The sequence below is a fragment of the Belonocnema kinseyi genome, chromosome 6 (genome assembly GCF_010883055.1).
Source record: "Belonocnema kinseyi isolate 2016_QV_RU_SX_M_011 chromosome 6, B_treatae_v1, whole genome shotgun sequence".
NCBI classification, from domain to species: domain Eukaryota; kingdom Metazoa; phylum Arthropoda; class Insecta; order Hymenoptera; family Cynipidae; genus Belonocnema; species Belonocnema kinseyi.
In genome coordinates, this window is record NC_046662.1 from 146,840,064 (window position 1) to 146,864,618 (window position 24,555).

At 35.3% G+C, this 24,555-nt stretch overlaps 1 protein-coding gene across 1 annotated transcript in view; it reads left to right on the plus strand.

Moving 5' to 3' along the window:
* The window catches only part of LOC117174117 (protein PTHB1), a 989,848-nt gene that overhangs the window by 592,708 nt on the left and 372,585 nt on the right, over positions 1–24,555 (plus strand). The gene's annotated exons all lie outside the window — the stretch shown is intronic.

The window sequence follows — 24,555 nt, forward strand, 5'->3', positions numbered from 1 at the left end:
AGTTACTGCTACTTCATTACGTGGCGCTGCTCCTCAATATTTATCGAGGAACAGTCCTACAGCTTAGAGGGCGCTGCTCCTCGAATGTCGTTTCAGTGTAAATGATCTGAATAAATATTTTACTTTTTTTCTGAATATTTTAAAATTTCATCAATAATACAAATTTTCAAAAAAAGAACTACATAAAAATTATTTGAATAATTCATTATAAAACTAATTCTTTAATGCTTTGTATATTATGAACAAATTAATTACTTATTATTAGCTGCTTGATTTTTTGTACGAAATTTGATCACATGAAAATTGAATTCATTTATATTCATTTATAATAAAAACTTATTTATATTTAACCTATTTCTATTAAGATTATATAGTTTTTCGAATGGTTGATGATGTTTTAAATGATTATCTGTATTAAATTTTCAAAATCATATGTACGTATGTCTTATTTTTTTACAAAAACAAGTGTTGAAGGTTATTGATAACTACAATTTGCAGGAATTAAGTTGAAAATATATATAAAGTAAAGATAAATTTATTATTACAGTGAAAAAAATTATTTGAAGTTTTTTATGTTGTGAAACGTTTAAGTCATTACTAGCTGATAGTTTTCTTCAAACTTTCTTCATAATTGTTTGAATAACTTACAAAGGTTATTACTAAATTAGACGTATAGAAATGCTGTTTCAAAATTTAAAGGAGAATATACGAATAATGTAAACATTATTTGAAATCTTTGATAAAAATAATTGTTTCCTGCTTTTTATTTCGTGAACTGATTAATTAATTATCAACTGATTCTACTAAAACTGATATTTTCTGGAATTAGTTTAAAAGTTTGAGATTAAATAAAATTTTCAAAAATAAAAGATCAAATTGAAAAAAAAATAAAGTTGAAGTTATTTGAATGGTTTATAACAGAATTATATTTTAATGGTTTTTCTTTTGTAAAATGGTCAATTGATTATTAGATGGTTAACGTTTCCTGATTATTAAAGTGAATAACGATTAAAACTTAGTTCTTTAAATTTAATAAACATAATTTAATTATTAAATTAAAGGTTATATAATGGAATATTAAATATATAATTTGAATATTGAAAGTTAATTTATATTTGCAATTATATTCTTTCAATTAGATAGTTTTTCAAATGATTCTGATGTACTGAAATTTGTATTTGCATTCGATTATTTCAAATCATATGTAAATATGTTTTATTTATTAATTTTTTTTTAAAATTAATATTAAAAGTGAGCAATAAAACAAATTTTCGAAAATGAATGTGAAATTTAAAAAAAAAGTAGAGTACAAATTACTTCTACGTTTGAATGCAAATTATTGGTTAATGCTTTTTATGTTATAATTTATGAAAAGATAAATTAATTGTTAGCTAACTAATTTTTTCACAACATCGAAGTTAACGGATGATGCTATCATCCTCCCCACCCTATCTGCTAGCTATAAAAGAGAGCTCCCATCCATGCTCTCCAGTCATAATTCTGTAACCTCTTGCAAAAATAAAGATTGTCATACCAAGCAATTCGGTGCGGCTCATTTTTAAAAATCCACTTACGTTTATTTCGGCATAACATTTTGGCGATCCTATCAGGATTGCTTCAAACGATTAAGGAATCAAAAGGAAGCAATCTCGATTAGCGGACCAACAGTTTTTATGGAAACAAACCCAATTCTACGAAATTTAAAAGAATAAAGAATTCAACAGGATCCACGGACTTTTGTTAACAGAAAAGTAACGAATAATTGTTAAAATTAGCGGTTAAATTGAGTAGATCCTATCCTACGTAAAACAATAATTTCGTGAAATTCTCCAGAAAATTCAAGTTCCAGATAGCCGTCCCCGCAGCTCTACAGACTTCGACACGACTATTGTACGAACAAAATCACTGTGCGTTTTGTTAGGAAATAATGCTAGGTACAAATCGTAAAGCGAATCTCAAGTAGGTGTAAAGCCTCTCAGCTGTCTGAGGAAGGGGACAAACGAGAAACGATTACAAGTTTACCGTTTGGTGAGGTAGAATTCTTGTGATTCGGGTGAAGCATACTCCGCGTGCTCGCGAGCCCTACGACTCCTTAACAAATTAAAAATTTTACTTTGTAATAAAGAGATTGTTGTAGAACGATCTGTTGCATTATAATGTACTAAAACGTACAAAACTCACGAGTTTTGGAAAGCAGACATAAACTGGACAAAAGCTAGTATAGGGATTATAGAAACTCGAAAAATTGTTTTTATACTGATTCAAGTAGCGAATATTCCGATTGTAATAGAAGGGCCGACGCAAAACCTATTACCTTGAAATCCTCCGATCTAAAGCTAATCCTCTCCGAACTCCAAACCCTCTCGCTACTGAAAGAAAACCTTAGGAGCCCTGGCGGACCGAAGGAACTGAATGGAGCGTCTACAAAGTACCCGTAAAGATCCCATTGGGTCCCCATCCGGTTCCTTTTTAAAAAACTTAAATATTAAACGGTCAAAATGATATAGGCGTTGAAGATTTTATAAAGCAGGTTCGAAAGGCAACAGCACAATGTACGCAACCCGGTATACGGAAACCATACAAAACTTTTCGGCTCGATTTAGGCAAATTATGAACGAAATAAACTACGCGGCCCAAGCACAATATACAAAATCATCAGAACGAAAGATGAAAATAAAAATGGAAGACCAAGAAGAAACAAATAAGTACCTGTTAAACCTAAAACGTGAAATCAGTCTACAAGTTAGACCGTTAAAACCAAAAACGATAGAAGGAGCTCAAAGTTATGCAGCAGTGACGGAAATGTGGTTACGAGAATCACAACCAACCAGACCTCTGTTACCTCATAGACCTACGCCAAGGACAATGATGCGACCAAGCCCTCCACTAAGACCATTTGAAAATACTACGGGATTCAAACAAATTCCAAAAGCGATCTCCACAAGTTCACCAAGTTCGAAATTATTTGTCATCCGAGGACGAAGATGTGGACGGAAATACAAACTACTATTAGAAACCAGAGCCGCGATAAACTTAATAAAAGAAGATCTAGTTCCCGATGTTCCCAAATTTTAATTTAATAAAAAATGTTTGATGGGTTATGACGAACATCAATCAATGGACCACGATGTTTGGATCGAAAATCACGAAGCATTCCCAGATGGACTTTATGCTATTAGAAATGAAGGGATAAAATTTCCATATCTTAATTACCAATCCAAACCAGTCAAATTTCCAGACACAATCAACTATCATAAGATAATGACCTCACGCTCGCGTCCGATCAATTCGAAAACAAATGATTCACCATATGACGCAAATGAAAAATACTTCCTTTTACGAACTTAGCAGAACATGAGATCATATTAAACTCTAGCAAAATAATAAATGTACTCTCACACAAACTCCCGGAAAAGCATCGAGAATTCTCCCTCGAAGAAACACAGAAACTTTTAGACAAACAAATAATTAGACCCTCCCAATCCCCATTAAATTCACCATTGTGGGTTGTGCCCAAAAAAGGAAACAGGTTACGCATGGTTATCGACTACTGCCAGGTTAACAAAGACACAGATCAACATGCGTATCCTTTGCCAATGATCGATGATATCTTCGATCAGTTGGGAAGAGCTAGATTTTTCTCAGCATTCGACATGAGTGGTGGCTTTCACCAAATATCCATGAAAGAAGAGAGCAAAAAATTTACTGCATTCTCAACCACGCAAGGACACTTCGAATATAACCGAATGCCCTTTGGTCTCAAGAATGCTGCCGCTACTTTCCAACGACTCATGGATCACGCTTTTAGAGGTTTAATTGGGAAACGTTGTTTCGCGTATATAGATGACATCGTCATTTTCGGAAATACGATTCAACAACACAATAAAAATTTAAAGCTCGTTTTACAAAGAGTGAAAGAATTAGGCCTACGCCTCGAACTAACAAAATCTGAATATTTGAAACCTGAGACTGAATATTTAGGACATTTGATTACATCAGGAGTCAAACCAAACCCAGCCAAAATCGAAGCGATCAAAAACTTTGAAACATTAAAATCAGAAAGTTTATTAAAAACTTCAAGCGTATCTCTCGACCACTCACTCGACTAACACAAAAAGAAACCATCTTCGATTGGATCACAGATTGCGAAAAAGCATTATATGATTCAAGATATGCCCTGATGACAGCGCCAGTTTTGAAGTTTCCGAATTTTGAAGAGCAATTAACCCTAACCACTGATGCCTCAAATCATGTTTTAGGTGCAGTTCTCTCACAAAATGGTCACCCATGTCTATTCATATTACGCACTTTAAACAAAGCCGAAGAGAATTATACAACGTCAGAAAAAGAACTTGTAGCAATAGTCTTGTCAATCAAACGATTAAGACAATACCTCCTTGGACATGTGTTTTAAATACAAACAAACCACAAAGCACTCATTTGGCTCCACAATGTTAAAGATCCGAGTTCCAGACTGTTACGTTGGCGTTTACGTATGGAAGAATACAAATATAAAGTCGAGTATGTCAAAGGTAAAGAAACTAAAGTCGCGGATTGTTTATCACGATTATTCCCAATAAACTTAAAGGAATGCATAGAAAACGCAGGTATAGCGGATAAACAGCTACTGGAAGACGGACTCTCCGTAATAGAAATATCTGATATTCCCGTCCAAACGCCGTCAGAACAACCAACTACTCCCGACACATCCGACGATGACTCAACTACGGAGGAAGAATTTGTCAAATACAAAAAATGGGAAAAGAACCCCGAAGGATCAGGAAGAATCAAAATCAAGTCAAATTGCTACGGAAAATTATGGAAAGAGGTAAATAAAAAGGAATTAGGAAAATACGACGAAAAAGAATGGCTTTTCCATTTCGTAACAATGACAGAATCCTCTACAGAACAGGGATACACAATCGTACGAATAGCATCAAACGATCCTTTGATAACCCCCTTAGAAAAAGAATGTATAAAGGAAATGATTGAATATATTTTCACGCTCTAACCGGAACACAACTTCCACCTCTGTTTTTTGGACAAAAGAGAACTAACAAAAGAAGAAAGAAAAAAAATAATGGAAGAATCACATAAGGAACACCTAGGTGAACATAAAACGTTAGATAAAGCTCGAAAACTAAGACATTGGACAGGGATCGATAAAGATTATACTGAAAACGTTAGAAAGTGCCCTGTATGTCAGCTCGAAAAAACCACCCGCATTAAAAACCAAGCCGAAAGCATCCTCCCCGAAATCCCATTAGAACCAAATGATAAAATTGCACTAGATGTTTATGGCCCCTTACTTACCACGGAATCAGGAAACAAGTTTGTACTCAGTCTCCATGATCGACTAACGAGATATACGATATTTATGCCAATGAAGGAAACAGATTCAGGAACTATAATATAAAATTTAATTGAGCATTACATGTATATCTTTGGCGCTCCCAAAACAACATTAACGGACCAAGGCTCTAATTTTATTTCCGATATGATGCAGGAATTTGAAGATGCATTAAATATTAAACATATAAATCTTCCATCAACCATCCCCAATGTTCCAAATTTAACAATGAAAGACTTGATTCGAAAATGAAAAAGGAAACATGTTAGCAACATTCAAAAAGCAAGACAGAGGATAGAAGTCGAAATAGAAAAACAAAAAAGAGACTCGACAGTAGTATGAAGAAACGACATCCTATATACTTAAAGGGATAACAAGTTAATGTTTTAAACAACAGCAAAAGAAACAAACTCGATCCTAGCTGGAAAGGTCCATATGAAATCCTAGACGTTCTAGAAAATAATAGTTTTAAAATAAAGATAGGCGAAAAAACCGTTAGAATACATATAGATAATGCAATGCCGTATGTTTCAAATAAAACTATTGATACCGCTTTTTGCTCTACTGGTCAGGACTGAAGCAAACTTTACCCTCACAACTATACAAGGCAACGTATACATAGAAGAAACTTCCAAGGTTCATCTTTATCACGAAAAATGGAAGTTAATAATCGGAATAAATATGACATTAACCGAGGAACGAGTTAATGCCATTAGTAAAACAATTAGTCTCCTAAATCTAGCATGCAGCAGAACTTGCACTCCTCAAAACGAAATAAAACTCTTGGAAAATAGATTTGTACGACTATTAAAAAAAGAAAGCATTCTGAAAAAACTACTAGGAAAACAAAGATACAAAAGAGGAGTAGTAAACTTCGTAGGCGATATTTCTAAAACTCTGTTCGGCACACTCTCAAACTCAGACCTCACAGAGATAACTAATGAATTTGACAAAATATACAATGATAATCGCCAGTTAGCAAAGATCATGTCAAATCACACTAAAATTATCAAGATGATTCTCGACTCATCATCCACAAACCTTAAAATAAATGCAGCACAAGTAAACGAAGAAAAAGAACTTGCACAAAACATCAGTATAAATATTAACAAAATAACTAAAGACAGCTATATAAACTCCAAGCTCTTCATGGCAGCAATTATGATAGACGAGACAACATAAGATATGGATACCGCAATCAACGCGATAGCTGACGGAAAACATGGCACACCCCACCCACTGATACGGACACCAGCAATATTGAAACAAACGATTCGAAATTACGAATACTCTCACAGAACGCGATACCACTTTGATTACAACGATGAGAATTATCAACATGTCCTTGATATTAGTGAAATTAAAGTCGCAATAATAAAAGAATTATTCACATATGTGATATTGATCCCAGTTCTCGAGAAAGACGAGGGTGCCCGCCAACATATAATGCCTATTCCCTAAAAAATCCATACTGTCCATATATCTATTATCCCGAACTACAATTATATAATAAAATATAGAGACTCTTACGTACCCATCGATCTTGTAATAATACAAAAATGTAAACAAATCGACGATTACAAAGTATTTATAAGAAACGAGCCAAATTTCGAGCCAAAAGACACGGACACCTGTGAATCTAATCTACTAAAAGGTACTCAGAAAATAAATGTTACGAATCTCCATATTTATTACACACCGAAACCTTTATACCCATCAATAATGGATATATTATAATCCCAGTAAATAAAATAACACTTGACGTAATATGCAGAGAAAACATTAGGACAATAACATTAGACTACGTAGCAATAATAACAGGGGATAATTGTCAAATACTCAATGACCACGACATTTTAGAATTAAATACCGAAATAAAATATACAGCTCACGACTGGATGAATGTGACATACAAAATTGATATTGATTCAACAGATGTAGATAAATTAAGAATGAAATTATTGCAATCACCAAAACATATTGATAATAAAGAATTAAAACAGGCAAGACTAAGTTTAAATGACACCGAAAACATATTAACTGATATTTTAAAAGATAGGCGCCTCAAAAATTGGAAAGAAACAAGTCTAGAATGGTTCCAATACATTAGTTACTTCGCTTTAGCTCTAGGCACAATTTATACTTTACGTAAAATAGGCCTCTTTGAATGTTTAAAGAATTGTCTTCCTTCGAAAGTTTATCTTATATGTTTCTAAACTAAGATCGAAACTCCTACCCACGTTGTTAGTTACCACGTTGCATCGGATGCTATAGAGCCTTCAGCTCCTATAATTGAAAATCGACGAGTTAAATTTTAAGGGACTAAAACAGTCCAAACAGGAGGTTGTTATGGATGACACTATCATCCTCCCCACCCTATATGCTAGCTATGAAAGAGAGCTCTCATCCATGCTCTCCAATCATAATTCTGTAATCTCTTGCTGAACTAAAGATTGTCGTAACGAGCGTAACAAAGTAGATAAACATTTTATTTTAACTTTTTTCTAAATGAAGTATTTTATGTTGTGAAATAATTTTGTTCCTAACATTTTGCTACTATACTATAATTCTTGAATTTTAAAAAGGATGATGACTGGGTAATGTTTTTTTTTACATTTTCAAAGAAATCAGTAAAAAGAGAATTTTCAAGGTTTAATCAAAATATAGGTAAACTCAGTTTTGTAGAGCGTCAAGAGAGACTATTTATGTATGTTTGTATATTTAATCTCTCTTTTTTACGGGGTTGAGGGCCTCCACTCTCAGTACATAAAATTTACATTCCATTAAAAAATATTACAAAACGTTTCAAATTTTTTCATAAAATAAAAAAAAGAGTGTGAAAGATTTTAAAGCAACATCTTGTCATATAATTTGAGAACAAATTTTAGTCAATTTCAGAGATATTTAGAAGTTTTAAAGCAATTTAAAAACAATGAAAGCTTATAAGATGTTTTAGGACTTTTGTAAAAATTCAGGGTAATGAACAACATTCTTTAGGTTCCTTGAACAATTCTTTTCGCTTTTTTAATTTGAAAAATGAACTTTAGGAGAAAATTTAGAAAGATTTCAAATCATCAAATATTCCCTTAAATTATGAAAAACAGTAGAAGATTTTGTAGAAAAATATTTCAATTTGGTAACATTGAAAAGTAAAAAAACAAATCAGACAATCAAATTCTATAAATATTGCAAAGATTTTATGAGAATAAGCAAGATTTTTAAACTGCAGAAGATTGAAAAGAATGCACATTTATGTGAAAGTTTTTAAACAAAAAGAAACCCGGATGTAAAAAACGAAAAGGTCTGGATACTAATGTTTTTTTGATAAATTAAAAATTGTGGACAAAAAGTATGGAGAACTGAATACTCATATGGTAAAGTATCACATGCCTTTAATTAAAATAACTTTGAAAGGTCTCAAGTGAATAAATACATTTTATTCAAGTTCCTGGGAAAATTGGGGATATTTTGAGACAGTGTTTTACATTTTAAATAACTTTTCAATATTTTAAGAAAAATTCCAGTCAGATAAAAATAATTTCAAGAATTTGAGAGGTATTGTATAGATTAAAAATAAATAATTAATTTCAAGCATTTCCGGACATTCATCAAATATATTTTAATTCTGCCAAAATTGTAGAATTCATAAATATATTTTAGAAGGGCTTGAATCTTCCTATTATTTTGTAAAATCCCGTAGAATAATTTTTTTTAATCTAGATTTTTTGTTGGCGAATCTGAAATATTCAAAAATCTTTTGAAATTTTCTAAAATTTGTAGGAAACTTTTGAAGATTTTGACGTCAATTGTTTATACTTTAAACTATTTTTCAAAATTTCAAGAAAAGTATCGAATATTTACATATTATTTCTTTCGAAATTCCAAAAGTCCCGAATATGTTTTGAAAAGGCTTGAATTTCCCTAAAATGTTGTAAAATCCTGCAGAATAAAATATATATTTTGAAAATTTTCACATTCTTTTTTTGACACATCTGAAATATTTAAAAATCTTTTCTAATTGTCTCATAAAAATTATAAAATTTATATTTATATGGTTCTGAAAAACTACTGATACTTCTTTCCTCGAAAGTAATTTGAAAATTTGTGTGACTGAAAAAATATCAAAAAGCAATGTAGCGTTACGTCAAAATGTTGTTTTATTCAATTCTATACCGCGCTTCATCTTAAAAAATTATTTTTATTTACAAAACGTCTATTAAGGTTTTTAAACAAATTCAAAAGAAATGTGATGTAACTGCAGTTAATGTGTGGGAAGATAAAAGGGTCCAAAATAACGTTACGTAAAATGTGAATGCTCCATAATATTAGTACTCGTAAACTTACGCAGCATTGATTCACTGAATTCATTCTTTCAGAATCTAATTTCAACAAGAATGTAAGTACACAGAAAATTTCAACTAATAAATCGTTATTACAAAATTGAGTTAATGATAAAAACTAGTATAAAAGTGAGCGCGCGCATATAATAGTCCAACCATACAAATTTATTAAAAAATTTGACTTGTAAAACCCAGTAAAATAATGCATGTATTTCATAAAAAGGATTCTGCTTTCGGACCCTCAAGTACTTTAAGGGAAAAGTAACTGACTGGCAGTCGGTAGTTTTGGGGTTCTATTCCCAGCGGGGCGAAGGAGATCTTTTTTCTAAACAAAATTTTATTTTCTAAATGTTTACTTCATACCTCCATTGAGGTTGAAAAGATGTTAAGAATTTCTGGTAATAAATTTCGCAAAATAATGCGCGTATTAAAAAAAATGTATTCTTCTTTCGATTTTATTAGTAGTAGCATAAGGAAAAAGCAGCCGGATGGAAGTCGGAAGTTCTGTGACTCGATTTCAAGTGGCGCTAAGGAGAAAATCTTTTTTTCAAAGAAATTTTATATAAGAAATGTTTAATTCAAAGCTCCATGTAGTCTCAAACCACGTTTCGAATCTCTGTTATTCGGTGATAATAAGGATTCCTTGAAAAATTTGTCTCGTAAACCTGTTAATATAATGCGTGCATTTCTTGAAAGGGATTATGCTTTCGATCTCTCTAGTATCTTAATGTTTAAGGAAAGATGTTATAAGTCTAGATGCGGCACGTGTATAGTTCGAAGAACTAATTGTAGATGGCACTTCCGACGAAAATTGCCCGATCCCCCCATGTCTGTCAACCCGAAAATCGCGCCGAACCAACCACTTTGCCCCTGCAATCTTCACCCATCGAACAACCCATCCTACAAGTCTTCTTTTAGATTTGTTACGTATCTCGCGTCTTTTCACGTAATATTGGGCAATGATAATACTTTCTCCATCATAAATAGCAAGAACGTAATAAATGAATACAAATTTGTATCACTTTTTTGGACGAATAACTTCTTCTATCAATCTATTTTTGTACCTTTTTTTGTTTTTCCACAACATTTTTCACTTTTATTTTTAATGCCATTTTTATGGTTAAAACCAAAAGTGCGTGTCCTATTAAAAAGTAATTCATAACGAATTTGTAGCTCTTTTTCGGGTAAACAATTTTTGTTAAATAATTTTTTTTTCGTAACTTGTATCATTTTTTCACAAAGTCTTTTTTAGATTTTCAATGTTATTTTTCGCGAATAAAACAAAAAGTACGCGTCCTATCAAGAAGTGATTATTAAAGAATTTCTAGATCTTTTTTGAGATCACAATTTCTGTTTATTCATCTTCTTTCGTATCCTGCATAGTTTGAACACAAAATAAGATTTTTCATTTCTCATTATTTTTTGTGCAATAAAAATTAGAATTTTCGATTTTACGAGAAAATCCAAAAAGTTTTTATGATAATCTTGTAGCGCTTTTGAAAAGCAATGCTTTTCTTTACTTTTTTCATATTGTACGTTGTTTGGCGTAAATTTTTGATTTTCGGACTTTTCGGATATTTCTTTTCTTATACATTCTCAATCGTAAATGATGAGAATGAAAAAAATCGGAGGCCCTTTCATTTTTTTTATTAATTTCAGCTTTTAAATCATTTGAATTCTTTAGAGTAAAACGCTGTTACTTTTCTCTGTAACATTGATATTTTATTCAATATAAATAAAATTGAAAATAAAGTTTCTTAAGTATAGTCTCAATATACTTGTTCTCTGTCATTCTTTTCATTGTTGTAATTTCGTTCTCTGAGTCCTCTCGATTTTTCGTTGTGTATTTTTATGCTAAACAATTTTAAAACTATACATTTGAAGAATAATTTGATAAAATACAAAAAACGAAACTTTAAGGGGCCGTCAGTGAACGGCATTAACAATTGCATGGGGAGGGGGGGTCATGCTAAAAACTATGGTTCGAACAGGAGTTGTGGGTCAGTGAAAGAAAAGTTACGATTTAGATAACATTTAGTATGTTTCCTTATTATTAACTTTTGAAGAATTGTCCTTTTTTCTATAGTTTTAAGAAACCCCTTTTTCTCGTTTTTTCGCTTGAATGCTTTTTGGTAGAAAGTCTACTATTATATTTGTGGTTCGGAATTCAACTCGTTTGGTGAAAAATTCTGGTATTTAGTTGGAAATGTTATAATTCTGTAAAAATGCAACTATTTTGTTAAAAAGTCATCTTGTTTCATTAGGAATTCAGAACCTTAATTTAAAGTAGAACTACTTTGTAAAAAAATTATTCTTTTGGTTTTCGATTCACCTCTTTGGTCGAAAATTTAACTATTCTATTTTTAGAAAATTAATCTTCTGCGGATAAAAGTCATTTTTAGGCTGCACTCTTTTGTTACAAATGTAACTATTTTGTTGAAAATTAGTTTTTTTTTTTAATAAGAATTAATTTTTTTTTAACTAACAAAGTAAATGTTTCATCTTTGATTTAAATTGATATTTTTATTAAAAATTAACGGAGTCTAGGAGGTGAGTACGGTTGTGAGGGGTACACCGGGAAGATAGAAATTAATTTACATTGTAGTTGCGGGTCGGGATTTGGCTAAATAGGAAAAGTGAGATTAGGTTTGCAAGGGAGAAGGGTAGTTTTATGTTTAGGTTTTTGGGCCTACATGGCGGGCAAGGGTGATTCTTCTAGTACGGACAGTTGTGCGTGGCCCGGTGTCAAGTGACGCGTCAGGGAGGGGGAAGAGTCGTAGTGGAAGAATCGATCAGGCAAGGGAAAGAGCTATCAGTGCAAGTGAGGGGGAGGATCTCTTGAAGAGGAAAAGGGAAAGCAAAGTGTCCGGAGAAAAGCGCACTAAAGAGTTCCTTTAAAACAACCGTACGAAAACGTAGGTCACCCCCCTCCCAAATGGAGGGGCAGGCGGAGGAGGAGGCTATCGAGGTGATAATAGGCGAGATCAGAGGGTTAAGGCAGGACGTAAGGGGGGCTATGGAGCAGATGGAAAGTATAAGGGAGGACTTGAGGGTAAGAGATGAGAGATGGGGAAAGGAAGTAAAAGAGCTGAGGGGAGAAGTAGAAGGATTACAGAGGGAGTTGGTGTCGGTAAGGAAGAAAAAAGAGGATAAAATAAAGGAGATGGAAGAAGATATTAGGATGAGGTACGAAAGGGCGGAAAAAAGGCTGGAGAAGGTGGAGGGCAGGTCGGGAATGGAAGCAGTGGACAGGGGGGAGAGTGAGATTCAAAGTATTTGGGAGAAAGTGGAGATCATGATAGAAGAGAAAGTGGGAGAGCGTAGCAATGAAAAGGACGAGAGAGCGGATAGGGACAGGATAAGGGCAATGGAGTTGAGAATGGAGAGAAAAGAGAAGGCAGGTAGGAGAAATAAAATAGGGATAAGAGGATTGAAGCTCAAGAGCAGGAAAGAAAGGGACGGGATGGAAACGCTGCTACAGAGCATAGGGTGGGTTATAGGCAAGGTAGGGAAACTTAAGATGGAGGGGAGAAAGGAGTATGAAGTGGCGGTAGTGGAATTGGAGAGCTGAGAAGAAAAATTGGGGCTAATGAGTAACAAAAATAGGATAAAGGACAATAAGGTTTTCATCGATTAAGATTTGACGAGGAAGGGAAGGGATGTTCAGAGAATGCTAAATGACAGGGCTAGGAAGAAGAGGAGTGAAGGGAGAGCAGTGAAGGTAGGGCGTTGGAAAATAAAAATAGACGAGAAAATGTGGGTATGGGACGAGAAGAACGAGGTGTTGAAGGAAGTGCAGGATAATTGGTTTCGGGGGAAGTAAGGGGGTGGGAGTAAAGCAGGGTGGAGGAATGTTAACGGTTTTTTACTGGAACGTAGCAGGGTTAGAGAAGAAAGATGAGGATTTCTGGAAGTATATACAGGAATTTGATGTAATTGGACTAGTAGAGACGTGGATAGTGAGAAAGGAATGGTATAGAGTAGAGCGAAAGTTGCTAAGGGGGTATAGGTGGAGGCTACAGGAGGCGGTCAAAGTAAAAAAGGAAAGGAAGGGCTAGTGAGGGAATTATAACAGGGGTTAGGAATGGATTAGAGGAAGAAGTTCATGGAGAGGGAGAGGGGAGAGCGTGAAAATGAGGGCTGTAAAGATACAAGGGATGATGTATAAGTTTGTGATTGTGTACAATAAGGATGGAATGGAACGGATTAAAGAAAGGGTAGAAAACTTACCAGGAGAGAGAGATGAGGGTATGGTGGTAATGGGGGGAGACTTTAATGCGAGAATTGGGCGGGAAGGGGGCCTGTACCAGGAAGGGGAGAGCTTTGAAAGAAAATCGAAGGATAAAATAGTAAATAAAGAGGGGGAGATTCTAAGAGACTGGATGGAGGATAGAGGGTAGGTGGTGGAGAATGGTATGGTAAAAGGGGAAGAAGAGGGAGAATACACGTATGTGAGTAAGAGAGGTGTATCGGTGATAAACTACGTGATTATGAATATGCAAGTGTTTGAGGAGATAGAGAAATTCGCAGTGGAAGGAAGGGTGGAATCAGACCATCAGCCATTGAGTTTGTGGATATGAGGGGAGGCGGGCGAAAGGCACGATGGGGAAGAAGAGTCGTTAGGGGAGAGGGTATCATGAACGAGAGAGGCGATAGAGAAGTATCAGGAGCAGTTGGGCAACGTAAGCTTTAAGTGGGAATCCGTGGATGAGATATGGGAGGATCTATAAGAGAAAGTGAAAGAAAGGCTGTTTACAAAAGAAGGTATTTAGGAAAAAGAAGAAAGGAACGGTAAAGCCGTGGTGGGATAGGGAATGTAAAATGATGAAGAGAAAGGTAAAAAAGAAGTACAGGAAGCGGAAGGTAGGAACCGCGAAAAGGGAGGAGTACCTAGAAATCAGGAAAGCGTTTAGGGCGATGTATTAGAAGAAACAGCAGGAATAAAAAAAACAGCTGAAACAGGAGTTGAGAGGTGTTAAGACAAAAGGGGACGTGTGGAAGATAATTAATAGGTTTAGGAAACGTAGGGTGGGGATAAGTGAGTAGATAGGGAGCGACGAATGGAGAAAATTTCTCAAGGATTCATTTAACGGGCCAGATACTCGAAAGAGAGATGAGGGGATTAGAAGAAACAGAGAGGTAGATGAAGAGGAGCTGAACGACGAGGAGATAGAGAACCAGATCGGGAAGTTGAAAAAATCGAAGGCAGCAGGAATTGAGTTAGCAAATAGGCTGCGAAAGGATTTTGAGCGGAAAGGATTATTGCCAGAGACGCAGGCGGGCTTTAGAGAGAGAAGGAGCACTACTGACAATATTTCCGTCTTGCAACACGTGGTGGATAGAGAATTAACCAAAAAGGGAACCAAAGTATACGCATTTTTTGTAGATCTAAAGTGCGCGTTTCCGTCAGTGGACAATTAAGAGGTTGAGACGATACTTGGACAATAATAGGTTAGAGTTAAATGTGGACAAGTCGAAGGTTATGGTGTTTAGGAAAGAAGTTGGGAGAGATGGGGGAGGGGAGTGGAAGTGGAAACTAAAAGCGGTACAGGAGGTGAAAGAGTTTGTGTACCTGGGCTTTCTGTTTCGAAGAAATGGGGGAGTGGATAGTCATATAAAAAAGAGAGTGAGAAGGGGAAATGTGTTGATGAGGCTGGTTTGGGGGCTGGGAAAGAGATTGCTCGCAGACGATTTTGAAAACTTTTTTAAGAGAGGGGAAGTAAATTGGTTAGGTAGTGTTGGTGGGAGAAGGAGAACAGACCTAGTGGTGCAAAGATGGAGGTGGAAAGAGAAAGGTATTTTAGAACGAATGGATTGCAGATGGATGAAGTTAGGAGAATGCACGAGAAAGGAAGGAAGGTATATGAGTAGGTTCAAAAGAATAGCATACAGAAAGAGAAGGCAGAAGGAGAGCAGAGAATAAGAGAGTCAATGTATAACGGAAAATATGTGTGGATTATGCCAAGGGAGAGAGCGCAATATTTGTGTAAGAAAGGAGAGCAAGGAAGTCAGGAACTTATAGCGAGAATGAGGTGTGGTTGTATGAAGAATTATGATAGGTTCAGGCTTTTTAGAGAGAAGACAATGTGTGAATTGTGCGGGAAGGGGGATGCAAAATTGGAGCATTGGTTGAAGGAATGTGAAGAGGTCGAAAGGAGGGGGATAAGCATTGAGGTATTTTTGCATGAAAGGGGTGACTAAAGAGCAGTAGCATGGGTAAAGGGAGTATTACGTAAGATAGAGAAGAAGAGAAGGAAGAAGAAAGAGGAATGGAAAAGGAAAGATTGTAAATAGGAGAGGAAGTAGATGTAAGAGAAATGTAAATATTGTAAATAGTAGTTAAGTATTAGGTGATAGCCGCGGAGACAGAGGCTGGTAATGCGAGGCGTAGCGACAAAAAACAAAATGCGTGCGAGGCGAGGCACAGCGAGGAAGGTTAGGCTATAGGAGCGAGCGGATTAGTTATAAGGTGTGGATGGATAGTACTTTTTAAGAAGCTGTTGTAAGAAAATTTTGTAAAAAATAGAAGTGTCAGCAACTCAATTTTTTAAGGGCAGCAGGCCAAAAAATAAACGTTTATCTACCATTACCTCAAGTTAATAACATGTTCAGTGACTTTCTCATTCACAGTTGACCGTTCTTAATACCGATCAGGTTTCTTATCCACACTATACTACTTAATAGCGGTGAGGTAATTGAAAAAATCAAATTCTTCATAATACTTCAGACATCCTCAAAATATCATCAGCACAACGTGAAACTCTTACAGGAGTTTTCTAAAACCCTTTAATATACCCCACACACACACATTCCTTTGGCTATTAACAATTAGCAAGGTATTTTAGCGAATTTGATGCTTAAGAGCGAGGAGTTAAAGAAAACTTGAATTGTGATGTTACCTTCCCCAAGGTGATGATCGATTCTTTCGATGCTGTTGCTCCTCAGATCATCTAAAGTGTCCTTCTAACCGCATTCCGACCGTTTCATGTTTGCTTTACTGCTTTTTAAATCATCTAGAGGCCTAAAGAATTCCTCTTTGATATGGCATATGGTTGCGTTCCTGCTTCTCTAAAAAAAAAAATTTCTTTGGAACCGCCTTCGAATTGTATGAATGTCTGAGATGTTGCGTTGTGAGTCATCTAGAATCCTGCTAAATTCCCCTTTAAGATGGGTACTGCTTGCGTTGCTACTTCTCGAAAAGTTAAACGTATCTTTGGAACCATCTTCGATTCGTTAAATGTCTGAGTTGTTGCATTCTTAGTCCAGGCATTACGTCGAAATAATGAGTGGAATTCCAGGAAAAATCCGAATTGCAATGTTTTTAATGAAAAAGTTGCGTTAAGGAGTCCTTTTTGACATATCAAAAATTTTAGAACAGATCAATTGACAATCTGTGGTTTTTTTTAAACAGTTTCAAAAGTTACTTTTGCGTGGACGGATAATTCCGATTATTCTTAATGCGAAAAAATAGTCACAGCATATTATGTATAATTTACGGAAATCACTGAGAATTACAAGTGTCTTGGGATAAGTATAAAAGAGAATGCAGAAAAAGTATTTATTAGAAAACATGGTTACAAATAATTATTAAAAAACGAGTTGTTTAGCGATAGAAAGTATATATCACATTTTTCATCAATGATAAGTACTTTTTTGCCACAAAAGTAGTCGAAAAGTAATCATAAGTGGTGATAGCGAGCTTTTGTTATAAACAATTATTTATTTATGAATGTCAAAAGACGTGTTATACATGATAAATGAATCACATACACTTATTTTGGAGAAGAGTTTCTAAATATGACCATAGTTCTACTTTACGGTACGCTCAGTTGCCTCTATGCATGAACAGTGCACTTTCCAAGGTCATATCTCGTGACCTATTCGAGCTAGGATACTTTTTTTTATCTTACGCCAAATCGGTGCCACTTTCATTTATTTTTTAGTAACTTTGTAGTGGAATCGACAGGAAATGTGGTATTTTTCCAAAACACAACTTCTCCTTTTTTAGTAGAATATGCAAGAAAAAATGAAATTTTTGAAACCTTACAATTCCCAAAATAATAGGTCAAAAGACTTTTTTTTTAGATATGCGCAGATTTTTGTAGACTCTATTTTATTCTCTGGCGCAACCAACGTAAACTGAACTTGACAGGATTTATTTGGAAAAAACTAAAGTCCACTTTTTTGTCCGTAAAAATAGGCAAAAATTGCCAAGTTTGAGAGGTCATAACTCATGACCTCATAGGAAGCATATTGTTTTTTTTTTGGTAATTACAGAAAATTGAGTCTAGTTTCACTCAGCTGTGGAACACTTTTTCGTGCAGTTATTATGTGCAAAGATACACAGTGTTTTTTTAAACTTAGTGATTTTTCGCTGAAAATCCAAAAAATGGGAATTTTTTAATATATTATAACTCGGAACTAATAGAAGTTAGCAATTTAATTTTTCAACAATATTTGTTCAGAATATTCTTTTCTTTCTTTTTTCTGTTGGACACTTTGCTCTAAAATTCAATCGGAATTATCCGTCCACGCAAAAGTAACTTTTGAAACTGTTAAAAAAAAACCCAGATTGGCAACCTTAAAGGGTTTAGAGAATTCATGTAAGAGTTTCACGTTGTGCTAATTATATTTTGAGGATGTCTGTAGTATTATGAAGAATTTGATTTTTTTCAATTACCTCACCGCTATCAACTTGTTGTAATGGTAGATAAACGTTTATTTTTCGGCCGGCTGACCTTAAAAAATTGACTTGCTGACTCTTCTATTTTTTACAGAATTTTCTTACAACTGCGTCTTAAAAAACTCTATCCATCCACACCTTATAACTAATCCGCTCGCTCCTACTAGGCAATCTGATAAGTACCTGAAAATTCGAAGAGATGGCATTAGTATTCACTAATGTGAACCATTTTCGTCGAGCTTGATCCTTCAAATGACGCCTGTCAAAACTTCAGCCATTTATGTTTACGCATTTACAAGTTACAGCACTGAGAAGCGACTAACCCTCGAGTTTTTTTTTAATATGGAAAAATCTGAGTTTCGAGTTTTGATCAAACACTACTATCTTCGTAAGAAAACGATATCCGAGACCAAGGCCAAGCTGGATAAGTATTACCCGGACTCTACACCGTCGATTGGAACGATTTATAAGTGGTTTACCGAGTTTCGTTGTGGCCGTACGAGCACAGTTGATGCTGAACGATCTGGGCGTCCAAAAGAGGTCACTACACCAGAAAATGTAGAAAAAATCCATGATATGATGTTGAATGATCCCAAAATGAAATTGAGAGAGGTAGCTAATGCTGTAGGCATATCATTGGAACGTGTGGGCAATATCGTGCATTCAGTTTTGGACATGAAGAAGCTCTGCGCGCGATGGGTGCCGCGTTTGCTCACAGTGGACCAAAAACGAATTCATGTGATAACTTTCCAGCAGAATTTGGCATTATTTTCGCGTAAGCCGACCGAATTTTTGCGCCGATTCATAACCATGGATGAACATTGGATCCACTACTACACTCCTGAGTCAACGCAACAGGCAAAACAGTGGGTTCCACCGGGCCAAAGTGCTCCGAACCGTCCAAAATCGCAACAATGGGTCGGAAAGGTTATGGCCTCCATATTTTGGGATGCACATGGCATAATATTCGTGGACTATCTTAAAAAAGGTAAAACCATAACCGGAGCATACTATTCATCATTATTGGACCGGTTGAAAATCGAAATCGCCGAAAAACGACGGCATTTGAAGAAGAAAAAACCCTAACCTGAAGAGATGGCTTACCGGTAAGCGTTTTTACTCAAATGAGGAGTTCATAGCTGAAACTGAGGCGTATTTTGGAAACCTTCCGTAGAGTACTTTTCGGACGGTATCAACAAGTTAGAAAATCGTTGGACTCGCTGTATCGACCTAAAAGGAGAGTATGTTGAAAAATAAAACCGACTTTGGCCAAAAAAACGTCTCCGTGTTTCATTTTTCAGGGACATATCAGACTGCCTAGTATAGCAGCCTCTGTCTCCGCGGCTAACACCTAATACTTAACTACTATTTACAATATTTACATTTCTCTTACATCTACTTCCTCTCCTATTTACAATCTTTTCTTCTCCATTCTTCTTCCTCCTTCCTTCTCTTCTTCTCTATCTTACCTAACACTCCCTTCACCCATGCTACTGCCCTTTTGTCACCCCTTTCATGCAACAATAACTCCATGCTTATCCCCCTCCTTTCCACCTTTACACATTCCTTCAACCAATGCTCCAATTTTGCATCCCCCTTCCCACACAATTCACACATTCTCTTCTCTCTAAAGAGCCAGAACTATTATAATTCTCCATGCAACCACACCTCATTCTCGCTAAAAGTTCCTGACTTCCTTTCTCTCCTTTCTTACACAAATATTGCGCTCTCTCCCTTAGCATAATCCACACATAATTTCCGTTATACCTTGACTCTTATTCTCTACTTTCCTTCTGCCTCCTCTTTCTCCGTGCCATTCTTTTGAACCAACTCATATACCTTCCTTCCTCGTGCATTCTGCTAACTTCATTCATCTACAAACAATACGTTCTAAAATACCTTTCCCTTTTCACCTCCATCTTTGTACCACTACGTCTGTTCTTCTTCTCCCACCAACACTCCCTAACCAATTGACTTCCCTCTTTTTCCAAAAGCTTCTCCTCATATTTACACGCTCGACTCCCTGTTGAAATCGCTAAACGCGTTCTTGCTGTCTCCCTCCTGAAACTAAAGTTCAGCGTATTCCTTGCCAAACCCAGTATCCACTTTACATACCTCTCCTGTACCGTATTTACCTCCTCACTTACTTTCCAGCGTCATACCTCCACTCCGTAAAATGAAACACTCATCACTAGCCAATCAAACAATTTCATTCTCCTTTCAAAATCATCTGCGAACAATCTCTTCCCCACACCAGCCTGGTCACCACATTTGTCCTTCTCACTCTCTCTTTTATATGACCATCCACTCCCCGATTTCTTCGAAACAGAAAGCCCAGGTACACAAACTCTTTCACCTCCTGTATCGATTTTCTCTTGCACTTCCACCCCCCCTCCCCCATCTCTCCCACCTCCTTTCCTAAACACCATAACCTTCGACTCGTCCGCATTTACCTCTAACCTATTATTGTCCAAGTATCGTCTCAACCACTTCATCGTCTCCTTTAAAGCCTCTTCGCTGTTTGCCAACAGCACCATGTCAGCTGAATTTGCAAGTGACCATATCCTGACTTTTCCTACCCTAACTCCTCCTACCACTCCGGCCGCTAGATTACTTTCCATATCCGCGATGAAAATTGCAAAAAGCGTTGAGTTAAGCGGGCACCCTTGCATCAACCCCCTATCCATCCAGAATCCCTCAGAGATTTCCTCCCCTCCTCTCACCCTATCTTTCGTCTCCTCATATATCTCCCTTACCCTCTCGATTAGGCCCCTCTTCACTCCCCTCTCTTCCATTGTCTCCCACAACCTCCCCCTATCCACTGATGGGAACGCGCTCTTTAGATTTACAAAAAACGTGTACACTTTGGCACCCTTTTTGGTTAATTCTTTATCCACCACGTGTTGCAAAATGTATATATTGATAAGAGTGCTCCTTCTCTCTCTAAAGCCCGCCTGCGTCTCCGGCAATATTCTTTTCTCCTCAACACCCTTTCGCAGCCTATCTGCTAACAACATTGCGTATATTTTGTACGCAGTATTCATGAGCGTAATTCCTCTATAATTTTTCTGCCTCTCCCTATCCCCTTTCTTATACAGTGTTACGATCAACCCCTCTCTCCGCCCTCTTGGGAATCCCTCCCTCCATACTTTTTTTACTACCCCCTTCAGCCTCCGCCTTACCTTTGTTGCATTTTTTTACTGAAAAAGGAGAAGTTGTGTTTTTGGAAAATACCTCATTTCCATCGGATTCCACCACAAAGTTACTAGATAATAAATGAAAGTGGCGCCGATTTGGCGTAGGATAAAAAAAAAGTATCCTAGCCCACATAGGTCACGAGATATGACCTTGGAAAGTGCACTCTTTATGCATAGAGGAGCCTGAGCGTACCGTAAAGTAGAACTACGGTCAGATTAGAAGTTCTTGTCCAAAATAAGTGTATATGATACATTTATCATGTATAACACGTCTTTTGACATTGATAAGTAAATCATTGTTTATATCAAAAGCTTGCTGTCACCACTTATGATTACTTTTTGGCAATTTTGTATCATTTTTGTAGCGAAAAATTTATCGTAATTGATTAAAAATGTGTAATATGTTTTTTATCCATAAAAAAATATTTTTATTTATAATTGTTTATAACAAAATATTGCTATAACCACTGTTGAGTAATTTTTGACCACTTATATGGCAAAAAATTACTTATCATTGGTTAAAAATGTGATATACATTTGTTATCGCTGAACAAATCGTTCTTTAATAATTGTATGTAACCATGTTTTATAATAAATACTTTTTCTGCATTCTATTTTATACTTACCCAAAGACACTTGTAATTCTCAGTGATTTCCGTAAATAGTACATGATATGCTGTGACGATTTTTTCGCATTACGAATAAGTAACTAATTGATTAGTTAAAAGTCATTACATATCAAACGTAATTCAAAATTGAGACAAAATTAATTAATGAAAAAAAAAATTACATAAACTGGTTGTATCTAAAAGTTCTTTAAATTAATTCATTAAATAGTTCAATTAATCAAAATTAAGTAATTAAGAAATAAATAGTTAATAAATAATTGGATGAAAACATTATTTATGATTGAATTTGGTAATTAAATGAATTACTGACTTCATTCATGAGCTTAAAATTGTTTTCCATTTCTTTTTAAATGAACACGCATGAACTCTTTTCCCTATAATAAGTATTTGCAAAGATACACAGTGTTTTTTGAAACTTAGTGATTTTTCGCTGAAAATCCAAAAAAATGAGGGTTTTTCTATATATCATAACTCGGAACCAATGGAAGTTAGCGGATTTTTTCGACAAAATTTGTTCACAATTTTCTTTCCTTTCTTTTTTCTGTTGGATATTTTGCTCTAAAATGCAATGGGAATTATCCGTCCATGCAAAAGTACCTTTTGAAACTGTTTAAAAAAACCCGGTTTGGCAATTGATCTGTTTTAGCATTTTTGATATGTCAAAAAGGACCCCTTAACGAAACTTTCTCATTAAAAACATTGCGAATAGAATTTTTTCTGGACCCAAACTACCAGATGCCTGGACTATGTGTATCACCTAGAGTCCTGTAGAATTCCCCTTTAAAATGGCGAGTACATGCGTTGCTGCTTTTTGACAAATTAAATATATCTAGACCCGCTTTCGAATTGTTGAATGGCCGAGTGTCTTCGAACACAAACCACGTTTTTTGTGAAATTCTAGGATTTGGATCTATGATTAGCATTATGATCCTCTCATCCAGGGGCGCCAACCCGGGCGGGGGGGGGGGGGGGGGGGGGGGGGGGGGGGGTGCGGCCGCCTGAAATATATTGTGTAAATAGATTGACTAAAAATGCACTAAAAATGAGAGAAAATAAGTAAAGAAGGCGAAATAAAACAGTACGTGCACAAATCCATAATGCGCACGACTAAATTTATATTTATCAACAGGTTCGCGTATATTACATATGAGAGCACCATTTCGTAAGTAGCTTTAAATTTTTAGAAGTATAAAAAAGAAAGCTTCTAATACATCCGTTTGCTGTATGCCAACATAAATAAAACGGGTACAAAAAATTCCATTTGGAGAAGAAATAGATCAGAGTTCAATATCTACTAATTTTTGTCAAATTGGCAATTGTAAGTGATGCAAAAACGTATCCTTATTAATTTTGTCGATTACAACAAATATATCGTAAAAAAAGATTGATTAATATATTTTTCCTAAGCAGTTTTCTTGAAATCCATTACAAATTTGTCATGTGCTCGAATCCATATATAATTTTTTAAACTACAATATTAATTTTAATTAGTTTTAGATTTTTAGATCACTTTCAAGTCATTTAAACATTTATCTTATTTCGATCTTTATCTTTTACAATATTCACAAAAATTAAATAATGAATAAACGCTGTCTCCTAATGTTTTAAAAGCATTGAAACTTTTTGAAACATTTGTAAAATGACAATGATTTCGTTGAGTAATATTATATTATGGCAATAGAGAAACACATTAAAATAGATTACGACGAAGTCATTAAAATTCTCGTGAGTTTGTGCCCAGAAAACAATTCAGTTATAAAAGCTTTGCTGTATTGGTGAAGAAACAGAATTATAAATGCCTGAATTGGCGCCACTGCTCTCATAAGAAGTAGACCAGTCTTGAACTCGTGTTTCAACGCTGGCAGCTGATTTTTGAGAAGCTATAAAATATCAAAATAAATTTCAAGGCTTTTTTCAAGTATAAGAACAGAAAGGACCCCGCACTGAATGTATGGGAAAATGGCTTTCGGTGGATTTAGCTAAAACTTTGCGGCTCTAAGCGCTCAAGATCAGTGATTAAAACGAATTGCAACAGATTTTGTTACAAAAGCGATGTCAACATAGAAATCACGTTTCAGATCGTGGTCTGTCATATTTTCGCCTACACCGTTAACTCATATAGCGCGCTTCTCAAAACAATCAAACGCTAAGCGCCCAAGATTTTAACTTGACTAATTCATCACTTTTTTAAAGGCAGAAATGGTACCCAAAGTAACATTAGTAACTAGTGCGTACATTCTGATAATTATATTGTACTGTTCTCAAGAGTGCCGAACGCTAAGCGCTCATGATCAGTGAATAGAACGAATTACAATATATTTAGTTACAAAAGCGATGTCAACATAATATATGTTAC